Genomic DNA, 21,125 nt, shown 5'->3' with positions numbered 1-21,125 from the left:
CAGGGTAAGCTTTGGGACCACTGCTCCCGTGGGGGAACCACCCATCCCAGTAGGAACCTCGAAAGCCTGTGGTAGGGTCCCTGAAGTCACATGTTGGTCATCATTAAGGCATTTTTACTTTTCTCAGCAAATCTTGAGAGATTTTTTTCCCAGTAGTCTTCACAGGCTCAGCAGAGGGCAAAGTCCAAGAGGAAGGGAAGGAAGCTCGTGCTTCCTGGTGAGAAGGAGGGTCCCTTGGGTGGAGATTGCCATGACAGGAGGAGGTCCTGGTGTGTGCATGGTATCAGGAGACCTGGTGATTTTTCTTTGAGTCTGTGGTCAAGTTCATCAGCCCTCCTGAGGACTTTACCCGGACACTGGGGCCAAGCCCTTGGGAATGACACGGGAGACAAGAGGTAATTACAGATCTGTTACTTCCCAACTCAGGCTAAGTGGGCTTGGGATGATTCTTCTGAGAAGAATAGGAGCATAATTAACATTGAAGGGAAATTGTGCTTCTCTCTTTCATTAACCTCTTTTATATTCCCTTGTGCATGGCTATGGTGGTATGAAATCTCCTTAAATGTGATATTACTCAATATAATACAATAATAACACACACCATAATGTGTTGCATTACTTTGCAAGCAGCTCTTCTGAAATTGGATTTCCTATCATTTCCAAGGACCAGCTCGCTCGGGGCTGCTGGGCTTACAGGTACTCTGGCTGGGAGCTCTCACCACCACCTGTGTTTTCGTAGACATGGGCAGTTGGTCCACATCCTTTTTTTTTTTAAGATTTATTTTATTTTATTTTTTATTGGAATGTTAGATATACAGAGAGGAGGAGAGACAGAGAGAAAGATCTTCCATCCGATGATTCACTCCCCAAGTGAGCGCAAGGGATTTGTAGTCTTCCTAATAGTTTAAAATGTTAAGATTTCACATATTTCGTATTTTGCCATAGAAACTAAATAGGTAGATATTGTATATGTATACATATATACTATCATTTCTGAATATTAATAAATTGCAGAGAGTATTTTTTTGTGTGCATGGGATAAGTCAGTGCGAACAGTATTTGTAACTGGATAGCAAATGATATGACATCCACACAATTTTCATGTTCTCTGTAATAACTGCACAAAAAGAGAAAGCACTCAGTATTTGTCTCTCTGGGTCCGTTTGTTTCACCTAGCGTAATGGTCTCCAATTCCGACATGCTGTTGCACATATCCAAATTCTGTTCTTTTTTTGTTTAAGCTGACTAATTCTCTGTTGTGGATACACCACATTTTCTTTACCCAGCCATCAGTATACAGACCCCTGGTGGATTCTGTGTCTTTACTCTCACAGATGGGCTGCTGCGATCATGGGAGTGAAAGCCTCTCTTTGATACATGCGTTGTGCTTCCTTGGAATACATTCCCAGAATGTATGGCCTTGGCTTATAAGGTGGCTCTTTTGTTCATTTTTTTTAAGACGCTCCATACTGTTTTCCATAACGAGTATGGCATTCTTAGCTGCAGTGTGTAAGGGCATTCTTTCTCTACAACCTCACACTGTTGGCCATTCTACTTGGAGTTGACAATGATAGGGATGCAGAACTTCAGGAGGGGTCACTTCCCTGGAGAAGTGACTGTCAAAATCAGAGGACATAAAAGGCAAGGAAAGGGTGAGGCTTGCTCTTGGTAACAGACATGGGAGATGTGGAGGAGGACAGTGTGGGGATCCGGAGCCAGCTTCCCCCACAATGTGATTCTTGCCATAGATATCTCAGTGAGACAGAGATGTGTGATTCTAGCTTGGAATGGCTGTAGTGAGGCTGTTTATGTGACGGGACTGGCTGTGCCAACGATCTGTGTGGTGTTTTGGGTTGTGTTCACTGGTTGAGGCCAGTTATCACCACGCCTCTGAAAGGAGGGAACTCAGCGTATTCAACAGAGAGTCTCGGTGTGGCTGGGCTTCAGGACAGGGAGAAGAGACCAAAGGCAAGGGTGAAGAGTTGGACCTTCTGGGCTGTTGGAGCAGGTTTCATGTCATCCTTTGTGCAGAGGGAGCCAATGGGAGGATTTTCAGCAAACAAATGCCATTGCTGGGCCTGCCTGTAATGTGGCAAATGGATTGGAGTGAAGCAGTAATGGAATTTGGTAGTCAAGGCCCAGGCCAGAGTACAGTATGAGCTGGGCGTATTAGGGCAATGGGTTGAAGTGAACATGAAATATAGTGTTTACAGATAGCTTTTGAAATGTACAGTATACACACAGGTGAACTTTGAGCTTGATTTGGGGTAATAGAGTCCCTGGTAGCCTGAGGGGACCACTGGAAGGTAGATGGTGAGAAAACTAAGAGTCGGCTACTATGCTTGACTTGGGCTTTCCCAAGGCCATGTGGAGTTAGGCTGACCTAGAAGCATAAGACTCCACAGGCTGCACTAATAACCACAGGTCAACTCTATATTAAGGCAGGAGTCGCTTGCTCCTGAGCTGGCCTCGCCCAGGCCCACACTGATTTCCATCTCCAGAAGTGGGATTGGAGATTCACCAAGGTGCCAATGACTATGAAGACCCCTCAGTGTAGATTTTCTGGTTGAACTAACAGCCTAACATTGGAAATGGCACTAGAAAAACAGTTTGGATAAATTAATTTCAGTGCTACATAATGCATAAGGGGAACATCCATGGTATTTTTAAACAATGGAAATGAGAGAATCTGCCTTTTGGGCATTGGGCCCAATTACATTTATTTCAGAAAACATTTATCAACACCTACTGTGTGCCAGGTTCTTCCTGGGAAACAGTGATGAGTCAGACTTTGTGCGTGCCCAGCAAGAGTGAGAAACACAGAGAGGCACCTGCACACTGAGTTTTCAAGCTCTGGCTTAGACCTTGAGCTGGAAGACAAAGTTTTGAGTCCAGCCCTGGGAGGGTGAGTGCTGAATGTATCGTAGCAGAGCTAGACAAGCGAAGACCCGAGGGCCGGGGGTCGCAGAGGAAAGCACTTCCCTCCCCAAGTTTCCAATGGTTGGTTTGCCTCTACCATACCCTTCTCCCTTCCGGGAAGCTGCATGCTCATTACTCTCCCGGCCATGGAATGTGAATCCCACATGCCCCCGTTGGCTCAGCAAGGTAGCAGAGCTGCCACAGTGGCGTTTCTCCTCTTGCAGGGATCGCTGGTCTTCCTGTTGGCATTACTCCAACCCAGCTGTGACTACTATTATGAGCAATAGTGTTATTTATTTTATTTAATGATAGATAATTCATTCCAAATTATTTGTTGAACAACAGCCCAATGTGTTTATGTTCTTGTCGGAAAGACAGATTGAAACCAGTAAACAAAATGACAAAATAATTATAAGTTGGAATGTGCGCTTCAGTTACACATTACTGCTTAGCAAGTTATCCTCGTCACCTAGAGACTCAGTCACCATCTCCTTTGCCGATGGCTTTATGGCACAGAAGCTTGGGTGAGATGTGGATGGACAGACAGGCCGGGTTCATTCGCTCCACTGGCTCCATTGACTGGGTAGTGAGTCCCAAAGTCTCCCTCAAGTGGCGGGACCTTGGTGATTGTCCGTGTGTCTCCTCCCCATCACCCCATCCCATGTGACTGCCTTGTGCTTCCACACAGCCCAGTGGCCTTAAGTGAGTCAGATGAGTGCCCTGGGAATCCCCATGGTGGATGCTGTCTTGGTGGCCAGCCTTCAGAAGGGAGTGTGAGTGGAGGCTCGTCCCTGGCATCTGTCCTCTGCTACTTTAGCCTCAGTCTGTTGGTTAAACTGAACCTTCAAGTAACCCCAGACTTGATTACGGGAGTAAAGGCTCCACGTGGGGCCACAAGCAATGATAAAGAATGTGCCAACCATCTTTCATCCATCCACCCATGTTGTCATCTGGGTTGAGAAGGAGAATAAAGCAGGAAGGACACAGGGTCTGGAGGTGCCAGTTCAGACAAGTTCTCCAAGATGAGAAAGTGTCGCATTTTGGAGGACTACAGGAGCAGCCTGCCTGGGAGAGGCTAGAGCCGAGGGTGAGGACGCCTGTCCACTCTCTTGGGGTGCTGGAGCAAACTGTTACCACATGAGCAGTCTCTTCTGGGACGATTAGGGTTATCAGAGAAATCCTGTCTTGTCCCTAATGCTTTGAGCTGGCAAGAATGGATGTGGTAAGTCTGAGCAGGTGTCCTGTGTATGGGGTCTGTGCCTTTCTTTAGAAAAATCCCATGCCTAACTTGATGACTTACAGCCAGGCTTGTGCACAGTGGTGGTGCCAGTGGGTGCTGGAGCTCAGGGTGAGGCGCGCGCGCGCGCGCGCACACACACACACACACACACACACACACACACACACAGTGTCTACCTGCAAAGCATCAGGCAGGGAAGTCTGTAGCCTGCTGATAAAGGCTACAGGAGTTCTGGGCTTCTTGCTTCCCCCTCCCCAGTATAGCTTCAAGAGAAGGCTAGGGGAGAAAATGTGAAAAGGGTATGTCACATATAGGTAGATGGGGAGGTACAAACCATAGCTTTCAGCCCACACTGCCTTATTTCTCCTCAAGAGTCAGGCAGCCCTGAGTTCAAATTTCAGTACTACTACTTGTTGACTCTGATTTCAGCCAAAATTTCCAACAGAAGCCTCATAGGAAGGAAGGTAGTTGTTTAATTCATGGTGTGGAAGTTCATCATATAAGATTGGACAGTGCCACTGTCCATGCCTCCCGTGGAAGCTGGCTTTGGTGGAGTGTGTGCAGAGGAACCACAGGGAAATGGAGGGCCACACCTTCCTTCTGGCCCCCTGTGTCAGGTGCCACCATGTGTCAGGTGTGAGCTTCATCCCCCCCAAAAATCCAACCCCGTTACTTCCCAGGTTCCCCACCTCTGACATAGTCATGGGGTCAAGCCTCCACTCTTGGTTAACTCTGAACCTGAGCTGTTGCCATTTCAGCATCTGCCTATGTGTAAGGGGCACATCCTGTGCAAGCCAGAGGTTTCAGAATAGTTGTTTGGAAAGTGTTGGCTGATGGGAGTGGAGAGGCTGCCATGGGTGCTACAGTCCAGTCATGCTGTGCTCCCCATGAACCATGTGGTCCTTGGGGGCTCCTCTCCCTGAGTTTGTTTCTGCATGGGAAAAAAAATTTTGTTATGAGGATGAGGTGGACTGATTGGAGTAATTTGGGGACCTTAAGAAATCTCCGGTGCCATTTTAGGGTAAAGGTGTTAAATGCACAGACATAGAATGCTGTGTGCACATCCCTGGTAATGCCACTGCTGGCTGTACATGGTTTTATGTATGCTAACATGGTTTATGTAGCATACATGGTTTTATGTATGCTAACACTGAGGACAGTTTCTTGAGGATTTGTTAGCCAGTTTCTTGAGCCATTAATTTTTCCTGGGAATTATCTGTGTTGGCACATCTTTATCTCCATTTATCTTCTCCGTGACTTTTTTAATGCGAAAGAAATTTCCTCTTGCAATAGAGTAAGAAAATGAGACCAGGAAAGCTTTGAATTCCTAAGAGTGGGCTTTGGGTTGCTGTGTTTGTGTTTAATAATCATGGCTTTAGAAACATTGTGGTTAAGGGGAAGTGGGTGTTGAAATTAGAAGGAATTAGGACATGAGCCGGTGTACCTGTATATTCCATAGCTGTGTCACCTGGTTTATAAATGGTTTTCAGATAATGTCCTGGGCCGATCATGTCCCCCAAAATTCATGTCGTCTTGTAGCCTCACAATGAGTTCTCAATGAAAAACAAATTCTGTGGGCCCAGTTTTGTGGTCGCAGCCAGGTAAGCCACTGCCTGCAGTGCTGGTGTCCTGTGGTGGTGCCGAATGGAATTTCACTCCACTTCTGATCCAGCTCCCTGCTGATGTGCCTGGGAAAGCAGCCGAAGCTGGCCTGTGTTTGGGTTCCTCTGCCCCGCTGGGAGACCAGGCTGGAATTCCAGCATCCTCACTTTGGCCTGGCCTGCTCCCAGTTGTTGTGGCCATTTGCAGGGTAAGCCAGCAGATGGAAGCTGTCCCTTGGTCACTTTGTCTTATACATAAAAGAAGTAATTCTTAGAAAATGTAAGAGTTGAGCTTGACCTGTAACCCAACGCTCAAGAGTGGTGCTTCCACTTCACTTGCCTTGGCATTTAATCTCCAAAGTCACACATCTTTGTTATCTAAAAACAACAAAACCTTGCGCATATAATTGTTCAATGAGACTATACTGGACTAGGGCTGGCCCTGCATCCTGTGAGTGGTGTCCATGTCAGACACTGTAAAGGCACACGGAGGGAGGAGGGGCACATGGCCAGCGAGGCAGACCGGAGTGCCGTAGTGCCAAGCAGAGCTTTGCCAGAGTCAGCAGAATCCAGGAGGAGGCAAAGGAGGACCCTCTCCTGGAGAGTTCAGAGGAATCATGCCTTGGCCGACACCTTGAACTTTGGGTCCCAGCCTGTTGCTGTAGCTGCCTGGTTTACAGTTATCTTCCGAGCAGCTCTGGGCTACAAGGAAGGCCTGAGCTGCTTCCTCTGCTGCCCGTCATGCACACGTTCCCACCACCTGAAGAGTTCTTGCTAGTTGGTTTCCCTTATTCCAGCCTGTCCACTTCTCTAGGACCTCTGCAGTTTGTGTGTCATTCCTGTGTCCCTGATGCTTGATTGAAGTAGGAGTTGTACAGACGTGTTCCCGGTGGGTGGACAGAAGGCTGGACAAATGGATGAATGAAGTGAGTAGCGCTGAGGTCGAGTCAAGCAGTGTGACTTCTCCCTTGAAGTTGTGTTTGGCCCAGAGCAGGCACGCAGAATAAAAGCTGCTGCTGCTGTCACTCCAAGTGAGGATTCTCCACTCCCTAGGGTCCTTCTGCCTTGCTGGCAGCCACAGTGGACTGGAGCAGTTAGGGACCTCCGAGAACCTAGCCAAGGGAAGCTTGTTTGTGCAGACTGGAAGTTGAAAGCCCTGCTCTCCCTAGTCACCAAAACAGCAGTTGCCCTTTGAGACTAGAAGCCCACCAGTGAGGGTCAGGAGCGGCAGCGTGGGGGGTGGGGGAGGGGCCTGGTGTGCAGCCCCCCACCCCCTTGCTCCCAGCCAGGCCTCCACCGTTACACACTCTGAAGCTTTGATCTCCTCAGCCTGTCCAGCGGACACACAGGAGTCAATAATTCTGGGAGACATCAAAACCCCAGCAGCAGCCCACCGCCCCTCCCTGCAGCCTCCACAAGCTGCAGGCCATGCTAATAGGCCCTGGAGTGGGCTGCACGGTTCTCTGGGGCCCAGGGCGCTGCCGCAGTCTGCTCCCTTCATTCCCCAGCTCAGCCTCCACCACAGTGAATTCAAAGTGAAAGCAGACTTTGGCCCACAGTGCAGAGCTCACCCGCATGGTGACTTGCTCACCTCCTTCCTGGCTGTTCTTCCAAGAGCACAGACTTGGGTTCCAGACATGGGGTTTGTTCTCCACCGTGTCAGGTGGACCCTGTACTACCATCACCAAGTCACAAGCATTATCTGAGCCCCAGTGTCTGCACCCGGGGACTGGATAGTTGAAGATCAGTTGTGAACAAGTGTCAGGAGTGGGGAAGTGGTATAAAGATAAAGGACTGGAAGGTCATTTTGAAAACAATGAAAACAATCAGTGAGCTTGTGAGAAAGGTAACCCCGCCCCAGCCTTTGTGGCATTGTCATCCCTGGAGTCACGTAAGTCATTCACACCCCATTACAGGAACCTCAGAAAGTCCAAACAAGCAGGGTGTTTTGTTTTTTTCAATAAGCAAAACAAGATGTATTAAAGATAGAAACCTCCTCCCATCCTCCCACAGCTTCAGGAGTGGGGCTCCAAGCGAGGCAAGCAAACAAACAGGTATTAATAAACACAAATGTTGGTCACTTCACTGACTGCTTAAACAAAAGGTAAAAAGCAAAATGATCCCTGCCATACCTATTTGTGCCTAGCTCTGTAATTAAAAACTATCATATACCCTTTCCAAATCATTAACTGTATTTTGACTTTTTTTTTCTTCCTCTGTGACCTCATTGCATTTTATTTTCTGGCCCTGCACGGCTTAGACAAAGTTTATTTAGCCAATCCTTGGGACTGGACACTCGGCTTGTTTCCCATTTTTCACTCTGGCAAACATCGCAGTGATGGATTCCCTCGCCCCGCTCCCTGCACACTTTCATGATTGTTTCTGTAAAATAAATTCCCAGAAGCAGAACTGCTGGGTCAAAGAGTAAAAATGCACATTCCTTAAAGCTTTTGATAGTCAGATAAAACTAAAAAGTCACTCTCTAGAAGGATTACACCAATTTAAACTCCCACCAGGCTGCAACGGGGTGTCCTGTGTCTGTCGGCTCCCCAGCACCCAGCATTATCTCGGAGTGATTTAAAACACCCCAAGAAAGGAGTGATAATGGTTTCTAAACAGCGCTGGCTAAAACACGGGTGCTGCATATTGGTTTTCAGCTTGATAAATACTTTCTTATAAGGTCATAAATATTGGTGGTACCAAAGGTTAATGTAGTGTGCAGTGCTGTAAAATTCAGCAGGCAACCTGATAGATCATGATGATGCATTAGCACCTTTCACCATGAAGTGTGATGACTTACAAAGTCTGTTTATAAGTGGCCACTAACTCAACAAGTGCATAATGGTGTCAGCCAGCACCACTGTGCATGCGTACGTAATTTATGATGTGAGCACCTTACCCTTCCATCGTGTGCCAAAAATGAGAAGAAGAAATGAGCAGAGGGAGAAAAGACAACAATCAGCAACACGACTTTGCTTTTTAATCAATTTTTGACTAGCTATGGATACATAAAGACCAACAATCTACTGAAGGAAAAACAGAGCCAGTCATCCTTTCCATAGAATAGCACTAACCCTGCCACGTGGCTGGCAGTGTTTGGATCAAGGCAGGCGTGACAAGCAGCTGCCCCCTCCCAAAGTGGATGTGTTCTTAGAAATCAGACTTGTGCATTGCCGTGTTCCTGGTTTTGATCTTTGCCAACCTGGTACCTGCCCATTCTGGTTTGTGTTGTGTGATGGAAATGGGTTTCCGAGGTTGTGCTGTTGTTCTCCGGCCAGAGGGGTATGAAGTTGAAAGCTGCTCCTGTGATTAATGAATGGGAAGGCTGGGTGTATGCTAAAGCAGCAGAGTCATTGAGACCTGGCAGTGCCTGCTGTGCCAGCCATGTACCCCTCTGGGCTTCCTCCACTGGTGATGGAGCAAATTCCCAGTATTATGCACACACTTGGCTCACACCCGTCTCAACATTTAGCCAACTTTGTCATATTGGATTGCTGCAGTAGGGGCTGGGCCACCTTGGTTTCTGCCAAGGACCATTTGGTTATTGATAGCATCGTTCAAGGGCTTGCAAAATTGCCCATTTAAAAATCAGACTGTGATTTATTGAATTTTGAATCCTGCCTGTGGTTGCCTTAGACCAGGTGATCTTGCAGCCCTTGTATGGTCCACAGGCCAGCCATTGTTCACCCCTGCACTAGGGAGCAAATTCTAACAGAAACAAGGTAGATATGTGCAGATTTATTTATATCTATATCTATATATCTATATTTTTCCCCTGTCCCAACTATCTAGTGTGTGTATGTGTGTGAAACTTTATTTTGAAGATTTACTTTTTGTTTATTTGAAGGAGAGAGACAGAGACCTGTTGAGCTCTCCCAGCTGCTGGTTCACTGCCCAGATACCCACAATGGCCAGTTCTGAGCTAGGCAGAAGCCGGGAGCCCACCGCTCCTTTTGTGTCTCCCACATGGGCACAAGGGCTCAGACCCTTGGGCCATCCTGTGCTGATTTCCCAGGCACACTATCAGGAAGCTGAATCACAAATGGGGCAGCCAGGTCTTGAACCTGCACCTGAACAGGATGCCAGTGTCAAAGATGGTAGGGTAATCAACTAAACCACAACACTGGTCCCTAGCATATGTTTATTCTTAAAACAGTTTTTAAATCTGGTGCTGAACACTGGGAATATAGAAGTGAATTAAAAATCCTGTATGCCCTCCAGGAACCCTTCATGGTCCAGAGGTATAGACCAAGGCCAATGGCAAATGTAACCACAGGAACGAGCTACAGGAGTGCCAGCAAGACAGATGTGACTCTCTGGTCTACAACCACGTTGTTTCTGTTGATTTTCTCCTTCATTACCTGATACATCATCGGGAGAAGACCTGGCTTGGCTCTCTGCTTTCTTCTCACTTGACAAACTGTACACAGCTCCTGCCGTGAGCCCCTGGCCTGGCTACTGCCAACTGGCAAAGCAGAGAGGGCATGCCGGAAGACAGGGAGTATGTATTGATGACTACAGCATTTGTTATTTTGAGCCTGTGCCTCTGGACTTGGGAGGGATGCTGAACACAGCCAAGGGAGAGCCCTGTCACAAGTGTCCCGAGGGTCTCGGGGGGTCATAGCTAGTCTGAATGGTGGTGGAGAGAAACCCACAGGAGAGGGAATATGTAGGTTGAGAGTGGACAGGTGGGAGTTGCCAACAAGGCAGCATTTAAGCTACTGATTGAGAGTGATAAGGAGCCCCAAGTGGCTAACAGTGGGTGGAGAGATGGGAGAGAAGAGCCAATATACGCACCTGTCTTGAACCAGGCCAGACCCTCTGGGGTGGAAATGACACCCAGTATGTTGGAGGTGACTGGCATCCTGTTGGGGCCATCCGTGTGATGGCTGTTGAGAGCCTTGGTGGGGGTGGGGAGGGGCTGTTATAAGCAGGGATGCTGTTGATGATGCTGGGGAGGTAGAGTCTTGCTAGCCAGGCCAGGAATTCACATTCCAATCCAAGAGAAGAGAAATTGACCTGAGACTTTGGAAAAGCTGGAATACACTTTTCTTCGGTTGGTTCCTCTGCCTTCCCTCCCTGGTTGGACCAGGAAAACGAGTGGTTCCTAGGAGGCTCCTTCCTGGGAAGGTTAATTTGGTAGTGCCGAGAGCTGCTTGTAGGCTGGTGGAGTGACTCATGCAATGCCCAGAGGGGGGACTTTATGATCTGAGAGCACGAGGGATATCTGTGGCAGCCGAGCTGTGTTGTCCCATTGAACGTCTTCCATTTTTAATGAGGTGCCCGGGGGCACTGTCTAAATAAAATGGCTGAATTATTAAATTATCACTCTACAGGGCATCTTATATTAGTCCTAATTAAATGACGCTTTTCATGTTAACAAACAGGGCTCAAAAAGGATTCCCATTTTTAATTCCAACTTAAAAGCCTTAGAAATTTCTAGAATGTGCACCATGCCTCTAGATGTACTGGAGGTTGCTGACAGTGAGTTTTCAGACATTGTCCTGAAGTTTTAAATTCTCACAATGACCTTCTTCACCCAAACTCGGGAATATCCCTGGGGTTTTCTATCCACCCAATACCAACCCGCAAGATTTCTGCTCTTAATCACCACAGAGAAGCAGAATCTGGGAGCCCATTACTGCCTTATGGGATTAAAATATTATTTTAAAAGGTAATGATTTGAAATTCTTGCCAATAGTGAGCACTGACCCCGCCACCTGGAGAGGGTTTCCTAGATGCGTGTTGAAGGGCAGAGACCCAGACACAGGGACCGGTTGAGTGTTAGTTGCTGGGTGCCAACTGGATGTCGGACACAGGAGGGAAGGAGTCAGACTACCTTGCTGAGTGCGTAGCTTGGAGAGAGAGAGTGTGTAAGTATGTGAAAGGGCATGATTTGGGAGCTTGCTACGAAGGGTCTGCTGGGAGGTGATGGAGCCTTGGGACTCAGAGGAGTGTACAGGAGGAAGGCTGTGAGCAGGATGGAAGGTGCTGATCAGGAACCTGCCCTCTCTAATCTTCACCCATTGTTTGCTCAAACCAGAGTGGAGGTGGGGTGTTTACACCCCAGGGATGGACACAGCTACTGAGTTTTGAGAGTTACCCTACTAGTGGACTCCCTGGATCTTATGTTCAGGGGAGATCAGGTGTACAAGTGTCATGTCTGTGTGTCCCTCATTCCCATGGCAAACCGCAGGAAGAACCACAGTGGTCAAATACTTGGTCCACACCATCCATACCTCCATCCCCTCAAGGTTCAGGTCCCTTAATGTGATTTTCACCCCGCCATGCACCACCCTTTTATCCAGCTCCCTTCACAATTTTAGTTCCATATCAAGCACAATAGAGACGATCTTTATCTAGCTGTACCTTGATCCTTGTATTTTATCTGCAGACTCTTCTTTTTTCCATAATGGAATTTCACTGTCTGTTCCCAGAAGTGCCACTCTCAGTCCAGGTCTGTGAGACGGCTTCGGTCAGTAGCGACAGTCTCTTATGTAATGCTGGGAACCTTTGGCACTCTGCTGCAGTTAGAGAGACTTAACAAAACCAGGATCCTCACTTAACCTTGAGAGATGGAGGAACCGAGCACTGGGGGGTGCAAAGACTCCCAAAAGGCCATTTCTGGAAGCCTGTTCTCTAGCACCAGCTGTCTCTGGAAGAGTTGCAGGGCACAGTCTGATGGCATGGCTGTGTAGTCATTACTTAATACTCAGAGACAGCCATGCTTTATGGCAAAACGTGAGCTGAACCCCCAACTCAATATTCCTTAAAGCACAGAAAAGAAACCCACACTTCCTGACCTCCCAGTCCCATCCTTTCTGTTTTCCCTTTTTGCATGCCCTGTTTTCTGCTCTCAAACATCCCTGCCATCTCCCTGTCATCCCACATAGCAAATAAGTCTCTGGGAAAAGCAGGCTACCTGCTTTCTTTTCCTCTTCTTTTACTTCTTGCTCTTATTCCTCTTATCTGTCTTTCTTGAGTCCTCCAGTCTCTACCATCTAAGGATGGCAGTAGAAATGACCTGAAATTACCCACTTGAAAGAACAGCAAGGCTGGCAGGATCCTGAGACACTGCTCCCAAGAGGAAGCAGGAACAGGTAGCAAATGTCATAATTCAGCTAGAGATCCCCCTGTAGTCAGTGCACCTGCAGGATGCAGAGTAATCGGTGTGGCTTCCATGGGGGCAGTGTCACAATTCCCAACTGCAAGGGAGTTGTTCCTGGGATGTGGAGTTGGCCAATCCAGTGCATGGGCTTGGCCAGCCACAATCCACACTTGGATCATCCATAGCTGAGAATCACTTTTCTGGACCTGGGTGGAGACCTGACTTCAGGAGAGGCTGAGGCCGCCTCTGCCGTGACTGGGCTGTCAGCCTGTGAGCTGTTAGTGAGGAGTTCAGTTTTGCCTAGAAGCCTTCCATGTGCACCAGGCTTGATGCAAGGCCCAGATCAGCTCACCATGGGTTAGGTGGGAGGATGAGAGCAGCACCAGCTTCTGTTTTACAGGATGGAGCTCAGGAGAAGCCAGGGTAACAGCGGACAGTCTCACGTATCCTGGTCGTCCCACGAAAGGCAGTCATCCACTCTAGCCTTCCTGACACCGTGCTGTCTTCAGGCCTGATCTTTATCCTCAGAGTGAGTCTGTGGCTTCTGTGCTCTTAGGTGAAAGTCTATCAGAGATCAGCCAACAGAATCAAGGCACACAGCCTATGGAAGAGACCACAGTCTTGGGTTCAGCCACCTAATTGTTAGCTGTTCCATCAACTGGCTAGAGCATTACAGGTGAAACTGCATGGGTCTCGGGGCCATCAGAAACACAGAACATCCATTGCATGCACTGCTAATGGTGAATGCCACTTGAATGTCAGTTTGGATGTGTCATTCAGACACCTTTAGCCTCTTCCCTCATTCTTTTGTTTTTGTTTTTTAAGATTTATTTATTTTTATTGGAAAGTCAGACACACACAGAAGGGGAAACACAGAGAGGAAGATCTTCCATCTGCTGATTCACTCCCCAAGTGGCCACAATGGCCAAAACTTAGCCGATCTGAAGCCGGAAGCCAGGAGCTTCTTCTGGGTCTCCCACTCCAGTGCAGGGTCCCAAGGCTTTGGGCCATCCTTGACTGCTCTCTCAACCCCTTAGTAGGGAGCTAGATGGGAAACAGTGCCACCAGGACATGAGCAGTGGCGCCCATATGGGATCCTGGAGTCTGCAAGGTGAGGACTTTAGCTGCTAGGATACCATTCAGCTTCCCCTCCACCCCATTGTTTTTAAGGCCCTCAGCATTTGTGCATTTACCAGCCCCAGTGCAGAAGTCTTTTTCTGGGCACTGAATGCTCTAACTTTGTTTCCCTGTACACAGCCCAGTGCATGACATCCAACCTATAATTTTGGTCACATTAAGTCCTAACCAAGCAAGCTTATTAGTTCAGACAATTAAGAAAATAGAAGTTGAAAAGACTGGGTTGTTAGCGAGCAGGGTGGTGCATAAATCCAAGGTGTTGCAACAGTTAGCACTCGCAGTAATAAAAGTGAAGTAGAACACTACGGAAATGAATATTACGTATATTATTTAGCATTTATATAGCACTGTGTGTTTTTTAATGATTTATTTTTATTGGAAAGGCATATGTACAGAGAGAAGGAGAGATGGTGAGGGAGATCTTCCAACTGCTGGTTCGCTCCCCAAATGGCCACCAGAGCTCAGACAATGCGAAGCCAGGAGCCTCCAGGTCTCCCATGTGGGGGCAAGGTCCCAAGGACGTCTACTGCTTTCCCAGGCCACAAGCAGGGAGCTGGATGGGAAGTGGAGCTGCTGGGATTAGAACCGGCACCCATATGGGATCCTGGCACGTTCAAGGCGAGGACTTTTAGCCATTAGGCCACTGTGCTGGGCCAAGAATGGCAAAATTTCTTTTGTGAAGACTGAGGAGCAGGAGGCATAGAGGTAGCAGGGCTCACCAAGACAGCTGTTCCCACAGCTCAGACCTCTTTGGGATGAGTGCTCAAAGCCTGCTCTCCCTCAGTGCTGCGGACTCCAGAGGACAGGGGGTTCAGAAGGAGTGCAAGCTGAAACTTATCTGAAGTGCCCTTACCAAGACCTGTTTTGTCTTCGACTTCTGTGGTATTTTACAGTTTCATTCCCAAGGAGGCTGTGTGGTATTAGGGGGAAGGCGCTGCCTTAGAGTCCACCCCCCCCCGCCCACCCAAGACCTTGGTTCTTGGCCCCACCCACTGCCCAGCTCCCTGGCTTAGGTGGACCCTTTTCAGACTCCACTGTTCCTTGTCTGTGGAACTTGTGTAGTTTTAGCACCAGCTTCAGGCAATATCACGAAGATGAGTGGAGTAACAAACCATGGTATAGCCTGCTATTATTGTCAGAGTGTAATTGTTTAAATGAAGGAGTTTTAGTGGAAATTGTGATTGTCATTTTTCTGGAAACTTCCTTTTTAAGTTTAGCAACCATCAATTCTTGCTGTGATTTGAAAGGATTTCTCAAATGTCTCTGTTAAACACATTGTCACCATCATCATGGACATCAAACACCTGTCATGTCAATTATTGGAAGCAGGCTGGATGCTACATTTTTTTTCTAATCATTGATTGATTTGAAAGGCAGGAGGCAGATAGAAAGCCTTCTCCAGGTTCAAGGTTATAAGTTTTCCCATCATGGTCCCTTGCCAGCCTCCAGTGCCTCCTCTCTGATCACGGAGTGCGAGTGAGGGGAACATGTACAAATGTCCACTGTCCACACCCTCCAGCCCCTTGGAAGAGCTCCCCCTGTGCAGGTGCGATACAGGTGTTTCCTCCAGAACGTGGCTGACAGCACAATGGAGTGAAAAAAATTACAAGTGATGGATTTCTGAATCTGGATTTCTGTTTTTGTATCCCTCAGTTGTGCACTTATGTTGTGTAACTATTCTTCCAGGCTGTGTTTGGCAGTGGACTCATAGAGTTGCTAACCAGTTCATGGTCAGCTCCCACAAGACAGTAGAGCAAGTTTCAGGGCTGCACCAGCTACCCCAGACCACTACATATGGGCACTGGCAATGCCAGCTTCCTGGACTCTGCAGGTCTCCAAAGCCCCAGTTACTGCACCTGTAACAGCAACCTTTGCAAGAGCTCACTTGGAATGAGCTGATGAAAACACCATAGTGAATGATGACCATCTGAAAGGTGGACATGGGCTCCTTGTGGCCGGTGAAGGCCATGAGCAGCTGCACAAAGTGACTTCCACGATTTCTCTTCTTAGAAGAGACTCTCTAGAAATGGAGACCAGGACCCAGCATGGTAGCCTAGCAGTTAAAGTCCTCGCTTTGCACACACCAGGATCCCATATCGGCACTGGTTCACGTACTGGCAGCCCCGCTTCCCATCCAGCTCCCCTCTTGTGGTCTGGGAAAGCAGTCTAGGATGCCCCAAAGCCTTGGTACCCTGCACCCACTTGGGAGTCCTCCAAGAGGCTCCTGGCTCCTGGCTTTGGATCAGCGCAGCTCCAGTCATTGCAGCCACTTGGGGAGTGAATCATCAGACAGAAGATCTTCCTCTGTCTCTCCTCCTCTCTGTGTATCTGATTTTCCAATAAAAATAAATAAATCTTAAAGAAAAGAAATAAATGGAGACCAAATATCCCAGCCTTTCCTTTCACCCATCAGCACAGAGTGGCTGCTGTCAGCTACAGGAGCCATCTGTCCTGTTTCCCTGGAGCCGATATAGGAGGAGAGTTCATAGGCCTTCCTGAAAACCTTCCTGAAATGTTTAGGCAAAGATAACAGAATGTCTGGGAAAGCTGCAGGGCAGGACTGAATGGAAAAGTAGGCTTGTAATCTCAAATTCAATAGAAAAGATCGAAAGCATCAACTCATCAGAGTCGGCAGCGAGCCTCCCCGACAGAATGTTCTGTCTGCCAAGGAACTCGGCTTTGTGATTGCATTATGATGTATACATTATACATCTCCCTGCCCGCGTCTCTCCGTGCGTCCCCTTGTAGACACGAGGGCAGCGTGAGGCCTGATAGGCAGTCTCGCTTTCCTTCAATAGTAGGAAGAGTTTGAAAGCTCACCGGCTTCAACCCTTCCTGCCCCGCTACCCAGCCACCTTAAAACACAAGCCTTCCCCCCACCAAGGTGATAGTTTTAGAATGAGGGAAGCATCCCCCTGCCTTCCCCACAAAATAAGGGCAATGCACCCAGTCGCACAGGGGCCCATCACCCTGTCGTGGTGGCTTTGCTCTTGAAAGAGAATTGGGAAGGCATAGAGTGCTTTTCCATGACAAATGTCTGCATGCTCACTGGACGCTAGGAGCCTTGCTAAGCACTTTGCAGGCTTTGTGCCTTTAATTCTCCCTGTCTTTTCCTCTTTAGCCAGTCTCATTGAAGATAGTCAATCAATAACCTTTGAATGAGTGAATTCAAAATCCCTGTCTTCAAGCTGTGGGATGTAAGGCACGTCCAAGGTCAAACAGTTGGAAACTGGAGGGTCCAACCCTACTTGGTTTCTCAGCCTAGGCATAGGAACTCACGTGATTCCCTCCCTAGCATAGAAAACAGTGATGCCAAAGTGTTAAAGCCTGGGGTGCCCAGGAGGGTGATTCCCAACTCTGCCTGGATCCAGAGTTACGTGATGAGGCTCAGAATCCTGCATTTCCAACAAGTTGCCTTAGAGGTGTTTGACTGTCCCTAGAATCACAGTGACACCAGAATTCTGCTCACCTGTCTGCGTTTCAGACCCTAAAGCTTCCTCATGCTAAAGGTGACCACAAATTCAAATTCAGTGTCTTTATTAATAAAAGCGCAGTAAAGAGTTCTATAAACATGATGTCCTGAGAAAGCTGGCTTCAAGTATCCTAAATGAAAGGATTCCTGTCCTCAACCACTGAGCATCTTAACGGTCGTCATATTGATTTCCATGCTGTCATCCTGCCGTGTGACCAGATCTTGGCTTTGAAAACATATTTATTTGAGAGGAAGGGGAAGCGAGGTGCACCCATCTTCTGATCCATTCCTCGGATACCCAAGGAGGTTAAGACTGGGCTGCACTGAACTTAGCAAGGGACTCGATCCAGGTCTTCCCATGGATCTTAGGAACCCAGTTACTGGGGCTGCCTCGTGGGGCAAGCATGAGTAGGAAGACATCGGGGGCAGAGGCAGGAGCTGAACCAGGCGACTGTGTTACAGCTGACCCTTCAATGCCAGGTTCAATGTCCATTGCTAAGTCTTGTTTGTTTTGTGACTTTCCCAGAAAACTTGAAATGCTGACTGCATGTGTACTAGAACTTGAAATGGCTAAAGCACTTAGCGGAGCATCATCTCATTTGTGCAGCTTTGGTTCAGGGGGTGGAGGGGCAGTTCTTCCTTTCTCAGAGATTGGGACTCTTCTCCATTCATGATGAGTGGCTTACCCAAGGCCACATGACACAGTGTCTGACACCACGGGCACGCCACTGCAAGTCTCTGCACCTGATGTTGTAGATGTTCCTCATTTGAAGAACTAGATTCTGAGAGTACCCGAGGTTTGTGTGTGGACTTTGCTAGAATAGGGCTGCCAAGTAGTCCTTTCTCCAAAAAGTTTTGTACTTTATGTGCCATTTCGGTGACTGTGCCAAATTTACGGAAATGGACGTATCAGTGTTCAAAGGAATGACGTGTCAGTGTACGCTCTTTCAGTCATAGAACACTCACCTCTTCGTTAGAAGCATTTATGCAAAGTAATTAGGGGAATCCAAGGATATTGTCCGAGATCCGTCCCGTCTCTAACTGCCCCCGCCCGTCTTCCGGAGCTCGGCTCTGCCTGCTGCTGTCGTCTTAGGCCTGAAACATGAACATAGTGTTAAGAATGGCCATTCAGTGCATTTGAATCTTGTATAATAGGAGAAAAACACCTGAGTCAGGAGGGAATCACTGTGTACTTCTGCATTCTGTGTCCCCCGGCTGCGGCTGTGGCGTTACTGACATCCAAGGCTGTGTGATTGTGATGGTGTAAAAAGGCAAGAAGTTGGGAAAAAAAAATCTGCACAGAGCCCCATTTTGAAGGCGAATTGCAAGAAAACCTGAAACATGGCTTTTAACTCATGGCCCCTGGGCTTACAAGTATGAGTCTTTCTCATGGAAAATAACTTCTCCCAATCTTGCTTCATTTGAAATGGAGAATGTGCACCATTGTCTAATGTGGGATATGAAGTCGATTGAGTAGGTCTAGTGTTTCTCCTTCACGCCATCCTAGGGCTCTTTGTACACATTCAATACAGTTACATTTTTGCTTAGGACATATATATTTTCTACCCATGAACTTTTTTCGATTGCTTTTTTATCAGGTTTACAAATCAAATCACATAGGTATATTGCAGAGCTCTGTGATATGATTTTCTGAGCTTATAGTACAATGTATTGAATTATGCCAGCCCATGCACTGCCCCTGCTATGCTCTGCAGATTGAGTGAGAGGGACCGTGGACCCTGTAAATTCACTCGGCGCCTGGCATTACTGGCTAAATCAAGACCGCTATTCAGGCTGCAAGAAGAGACGGAGCAAGTGTTCGTTACACAAATCAATTTGGTCCAAAGTACATCGCAGTGGGTACTCAACCATCGCTCACATAATATTGTCAACTTAATCAAATAATGCCTCGAAGACACTCACAAGCTTTTCTCTCTGAGAAATAACTTGATTGGTGGAGGAGGGAGAAGCAGCTGGCTACTCAGAAGAGCACTTTTTATTTATCACTGTGAAGAGTTTGTGCCGGGAGAGGAGAGCGCCTGTGTTAGGGAAGGTGCTGAATATTCAATAGGTTGGCTGGAAAAATCACACTGTTTCCATCCCTCTCCCAGCTTGGGCCCCGGGCTTTCCTTGAGAGCAGAATTGGGGGCTATTGAATAGAGAAACAAGAGGCTGAGCATAGATTTGGAGTCTCTGATGGCCTGCGTGGTGCCTCGGTGAATGGTTCCGAAAGGGCTAGGTTGAGAAATGGGTATCTGTGGGATGATTGTGGCAGTGCTAAGGCCAGGGCTGACAGTTGCTGTGAGTGGAACCACCTACCTGCCCAGCACAGTAGGCACCACCTGGAATGCTCATAGTAGCCAAGAAATATATTAACATCACCAATCTACTTCAATCCAAAAGCTTTTTAGACGAACAGGCGTTGTGGCACAGCCGGTTAAGCTACTGCCTGTGGTGCCTGGGTTCACTGTGGCAGTGCCTGATTCAAGTGCTAGCATCTCCACTTCAGATGACGCTTTCCGCTCTTGCACACCGTGGGAGGCAGCAGAGGACGCAGGGTATGGCTCCCTGCCACTCATGTGGGAGGCCTGCAATGAGTTCCAGGCTCCTGACTTCAACCTGACCTTGCCTGGGCTTTTGCAGACACGTGGGGCGCGAACCAACAGGTGGAATATTTTTACATTCTTGTTGCCTCTCATCCTTTGTGCTTCATCCTCTCCCCTCCATCTTCTCTCCCTACTTTTGTCGCTCTCCATCTGTCATCCGTCCCTTCTCTCTGTCAAGCAGATGAAAGTATATGGTTTTGAAACTCAGTTGAGTTGACTGACGCGCACCGTTTCCGAGCTCAGCAGCGCCGGTGTCCTAGGGCAGGCTCTTGCTGTCGCTCTTTCCTCTGGAGTGAGCACACTTCCCGCTCTCCAACACCCAGCCCGCTATGGCTCCAAAACTTTGCTGGGCAGTATAACTTTGCAGTGAGGGAAGCGTGCTGGAGCGAAGCTTTCTAACGAGATAACACAATGGTTTTCTGTGGTCGTTGTGTCAAGCTAGCGCAAGCACGGTGCCTGCGTCTTAGGTTATGCTTGAGGTGTCAGAATGTGGAACGGGTATCATTGCCTGCAGGGTGTTCGTGTGTTTTTCTTGGAATGCTCTTGGTGGAATCCCTTCAGTGGCCTTTCCCATCTCCCACAAGCCGCCTGACCCTTTTCCCCCTGTCCTTAAGGCCAGTGCTGGTGGCTGAGCCCTTCTTCCACGGGGGCCTTCCTGACATGAGCGCTCCTGCCTCCCAGGTCTTCCTTCTGCCAGGGCCAATAGCGAGCCCACACTAGTAATCCAGGGTAATCTATCTTAGCATTGAGTGATTATCAGCCTTCAAAACTCTTGGTCCTGGACACGCATGGCTTTGAGGCCTCACTGTCCCCAGCATATGACATCTGCATCACCCAGCACTTGCGGAGTGGCCAGTGACCGCAGAACTGCATGTGCAGTTTGATTCCTCTTGAAACGTAAGCTCTCTTACTTGATTCTGTTATTGGAAACCTTTGAAGTCTGTGTGGAAAACCTTGAGTATTCAGCTGTCAGTTTTTCAAAGCCTAAATGTAGATCAATGTTTCCACTGAAGAGCAGTGCCCAGATGGAGGTGAGGAGCCC

The 21,125-nt window shown here is 48.1% G+C and overlaps 1 protein-coding gene across 14 annotated transcripts in view; it reads left to right on the top strand.

Moving 5' to 3' along the window:
* The window catches only part of RBFOX1 (RNA binding fox-1 homolog 1), a 1,044,467-nt gene that overhangs the window by 909,428 nt on the left and 113,914 nt on the right, over window positions 1-21,125 (top strand). The gene's annotated exons all lie outside the window — the stretch shown is intronic.

This window comes from Ochotona curzoniae, unplaced genomic scaffold (assembly GCF_017591425.1).
Source record: "Ochotona curzoniae isolate NIBS_2020 unplaced genomic scaffold, NIBS_Ocur_1.0 contig_2321, whole genome shotgun sequence".
NCBI lineage: Eukaryota > Metazoa > Chordata > Mammalia > Lagomorpha > Ochotonidae > Ochotona > Ochotona curzoniae.
Note: the sequence above shows the minus strand (reverse complement) of the source record. Positions and strands in the feature narration are given on the sequence as shown.